Here is a 4,784-nt window from a genome sequence, read left to right as displayed (position 1 = left end):
GATTCATCACATAGAAACAAGTTTTATGCAAAAATAAAATATGATGTATCATTCAATTAACAGATTGAATACTTACATCAAAGGTCTGAGTAAACCTTTAAATCTTTCCTCTAAAGTGAATGTTCTTACTTATTGTAGATCCCTTAGTAAGATGCCTTCTCCTTGGATCTCTATCTTCTTGGTACTTGTTTTGCGTTTAGGAATCACTCATAAGCCTCCATGAATGACCTTGGAAAATTAAGCTTGTGGGAGCCTCCATTAGATGAGAACACTAACCCTAATTTTCTAAAGAGAGAAAATATATTCCTTTTTCCTTTTACTAAAAATTACCCCTAAAATATACATAGACCATGTAAATATATAGGTAACATAAAGATAAGAAAAAGGAAACAATAAATCATTCTCAATCTCTAATTCACATGTCTCAAATCTAATATAATTCCAATATCAAGTTGGGTTATGAGTGAGAATCATTTGGGCTTATTATTTTTATTGGCTACAATGAATTAATAATTGGCTCGGTCCATGGACCCAATTTAATTAATTCATAAATTAATTTCTACTCCACTAAAAGAAATTAATTGAACTCCAATTAAATAATAAATAATCTCTAAGTCAATGTTGCACTTTGACTCCTCTATGCATAATTAGTTATCGGATAAATAAAGCCATCAATCCGACTACTTAATTAATATATTTATTTTGGTACCATTGATTACATCTGGCTCGATCACAATAAAACATTTGTTTGACAAAAATAATAATTTAAATAAATAAATATATAATAAATTATTTTGTCTAAAAACACACGACGGCCTTTGAATTTACTTTGTGATCAACCATAATCAATACAAAATAAATACAAGTAACAATGATACAAATATTGAAAATATAACCCTCTTACTATTAATTACATAACTACCCAAAGTGTCAGTCTAAGGATCCCGAAGTATCCGCCGAACAAATCAAAGTAATTATTAATTAAAAAAAGAGTTTATACTTTTCTCATACTTAAGAGTCAAATGTCATGACAGTGATTGGGAGCAATTGCATACGATGGCTCTCGTAATATATCTCAACCTAACGCGGATCCAGTTCAAATCTTAATTAATTATGAGTCCTTCCATAATTACCGACTATGAACGATTTATGATTACTATTTATATTCATGTATTGATCGCTATTACATACATATATAAATATCTCTTGTAATCAATTGGACACTATCAATTCTATAATGAATCGAAACATAATACATTGAATTCACCAATTGTATCAAGCATAAATATTTTAGAAACGTCAGTAACATATGTCACTATAATCCAAATAGGAATTTGCTATGCCAGGGCATATAACTCCCAACAACTCAATGCTCAGAGAATTTCAAGTGACGACCAATCAATTTGTAGCCCATTTGCCGGAGCAATTATGCGCCAATGGAGCGTTGGTAGGTCCCATAGCATTTGACAACAATCTAACCGGTGAATTGCCAAGTTCACTTGGAAATTGAAGCAGTCTGTCATATATTCAGGTTCAGGGTAATCAACTTTCCGGCGACATTCTAGCTGGTTTATTGACGTCACCGAATTTGACACAATTGATGATATGGGACAATCTCTTTACCGGTCATCTTCCTGATAAATTGGCAAGAAGCTTAACGCGACTTGACATGAGTAACAACCAGTTTTCCGGTAAAATTCCAGCTGGCATTTCATCATTGAGGAATTTAACGTGGCTCACAGCAAGCAACAATCTCTTTACTGGCACAATTCCACAAGAGTTAACAGCTCTTCCACTCTTGACCCATCTTTCGCTTGAAAGAAATGGGCTTTCCGGGCATTTTCCTTCAGAAATAGTCTCATGGAATTCACTGAATACTTTAAATGTCAGTGGAAACCAACTCTCTGGGAATATTCCAACTGAGATTGGTTATTTACCTGTCCTTACTTCTTTGGACTTGTCCGACAACAAATTCTCTGGTCAAATTCCATCTTAAATTGGGCGTTTAAAGTTAAATTTACTCAACTTTTCTTCTAATAGTCTCACCGGGAGAATCCCAGATGCGTTTGAAAATCTAGCTTATTATGCCAGTTTTTTAAACAATCCTGGTCTTTGTTCAATTAACCCATCATTGGGCATTGAAGTTTGCTCTTCAGAAGCAAGAAAATTTAGCAGAATGTCCTCCCAACATTTTGCTATGTTGATAAGTGCAGCATCAGTTCTTTTCATTTTAGCTATTATTATATTCACGTTCTTCGTGATCAAGGTTCATCGAAAGAAAGAGCTTGGATTGGATTCGGCGTGGAAAGTCATTTCATTCTAGAGGTTGAACTTCATAGCATCGAGCATTTTGTTAAGATTGACTGAAAACTTCGTGATAGGAAGTGGGGGATGTGGGAAAGTGTATCGCGTTCCAGTCAACAGCTCAGAAGGCGAATTTGTTGCTGTCAAGAGGATTTGGAACAACAAAAAGTTGGACCAAACACTGGAGAAGCAATTCCTTGCAGAAGTTGAGATACTAGGCACAATTCGCCACTCCAACATAGTGAAATTGTTGTGTTGTATGTCAAATGAGACCTCAAAACTTCTTGTTTACGAGTATCAGGAAAATGGTAGCTTGCACGAATGGCTCCATGAAAGCAATAGGCATAGGCAGCCAAGTGTACCGGGTTCAGTCCATCATGTTGTCCTGGACTGGCCTAAGAGGTTCCAGATTGCAGTTGGAGCAGCCCGGGGGCTATGCTACATGCACTATGACTGCTCACCACCTATTGTTCATGGCGACATGAAATCAAGCAATATTTTGTTAGATCCCGAATTCAATGCGAAAATAGCAGATTTTGGCTTAGCTAAGATGTTGATCAAGCATGGTGAGCCTAACTCAATGTCATATGTGGCTGGCTCATTTGGGTACATTGCTCCACGTAAGTGATATTGTTAGATATATGAATGAATATATTGTATTGATATAAATAATATAAGAGTACAGGGGTTTATATAGGAGAAGACATGTGTAGAGAGCAAATAAACCCTATATATGGTAATGGTATATATGGTAATAAGAGTAGGTGAAGACAGCTAATCTTAACCCTAATATACAATAGATAATATAATCTTTTAGCTCCCCTCAAAGTTAAGATGGATTATGTGGAGCCATCTTGAGTTTTGAAAGATCATAAAAGTGGCTCAGAAAAGATTTGGTGTTTTTATCTTGATGTAGCTGATGTAGCATCGATGCTAACGTGGTTGGTGACATGGCAACTGAAGTGGCAGGTGACTTAGCACTACTACTGGCACCTCTACTGCGTGACAGCTCACGTGGTAGGTTGACCTGGCATAACTAATGAACAGTTGCAGAATGTATCTGACGTTACACCGATGCTGACATGTCAGGTAACGTGGGGTAGATACGGAGCGTAACTTTAAAGGTTGACTTCAGCCAGGATGGTGCTAATAGTACCTATGATAAATTGATGGGCGATGAATTTGTAAAGATTCACCACGCGATGATGGCACTTTTGGAAGCGCATGATGATCACTGATGGCGCGTGGTGACAAAGGTTAAGGCGAGTGTGAGAACATGATGATCACTGATGAATAGTGATCAAAAAAATAATAAGAAAGAAACATCAAAGAATTGATAATTGAAATTAGATGAACTTAGCAGTGAAGGTGTAAAAGCTAGATTTAGTGGTGGGTGAAGATGGACCGCCACCGGGGATGGGTGATAGCAATGGATTGGAAAGACTACTAGTAATTCACTGACTCTAATACCATGTTAAATATATAAATTGTATTGCATAAATAATAGAAGAGTACATAGGAGTTTATATAGGAGAGGATATGTGTGGAAAGCAAGTAAACCCTATATGTGTGAATGGTATACATGGTAATGAGAGTAGGTGAAGACAACTAACCCTAACCCTAATATGCAATAGACAATATAATCTAATATATATATATATATACACACACACACACACACACAATACATAATTTTTCCTAGCTTTTAATGTGTTACCAATATGCATAATCAAAACTTCTTTCTAACTATGAATTTCAGAGTATGCTTACACAACAAAAGTGACCGAGAAGATCGATGTGTATATCTTCGGAGTAGTCCTTTTAGAACTAGCAACTGGACAAAAAGCCAATAATGGAGATGAAGAAACAGGGCTAGCAGGATGGGCATGGCATCAACTGCAAGAAGGCAAGTCCATAGAAGATGCATTGGATGAGAAGATCAAGGAACTTTGTTACTTGGAGGAGATGAGTGGTGTGTTCAAACTTGGGATCAATTGTACTTGCACACTGCCTTCCACCAGACCCACCATGAAGGAGATTTTGCAAATATTGCTACGATGCAACCGGGCGATGGCATTTCGAGAGAATAATGGTGGAAGTGAGTATAATGCCACTCCTCTGGTTAAGAATTCTAAGTTAGAAAGTGACAATGATGATTTGGCTTCAAATGCTTGATGCTGATGTGGAATAGGACCCGAATCCTTTTCAATAATGTTTGGATAATGCTTAGCTACTCACCCCTATGTGGTTCAATAACAAAATAATGCATCCCCTTTAATAATAAAATAGCCACACCTAAAAATACTATATGCATTTATTCAATGGTTGATCCGAGAAAGCAGAGAAATGTGTGGATTATTTTATTATTAAAGGTGATGTGTTATTTTGTTATTGGACTACATAGGCGTGAGTAACTTCACCCTACTCACCGGTGAGTAGCTAAGCATTGTCCATAATGTTATTATACTGTTCCATGTAGT

At 36.4% G+C, this 4,784-nt stretch overlaps 1 pseudogene; it reads left to right on the top strand.

Moving 5' to 3' along the window:
* Positions 1-1,339: 1,339 nt before the first annotated feature.
* On the top strand, positions 1,340-4,479 carry LOC132266253 (receptor-like protein kinase 5; annotated as a pseudogene).
* The last annotated feature ends 305 nt before the right edge of the window (positions 4,480-4,784 follow it).

Source organism: Cornus florida, unplaced genomic scaffold, assembly GCF_030987335.1.
Source record: "Cornus florida cultivar Cherokee Brave unplaced genomic scaffold, ASM3098733v1 CherokeeBrave_3.0.0_Hap2_Chr07, whole genome shotgun sequence".
In the NCBI taxonomy this organism is placed as follows: Eukaryota; Viridiplantae; Streptophyta; class Magnoliopsida; order Cornales; family Cornaceae; genus Cornus; species Cornus florida.
Note: the sequence above shows the minus strand (reverse complement) of the source record. Positions and strands in the feature narration are given on the sequence as shown.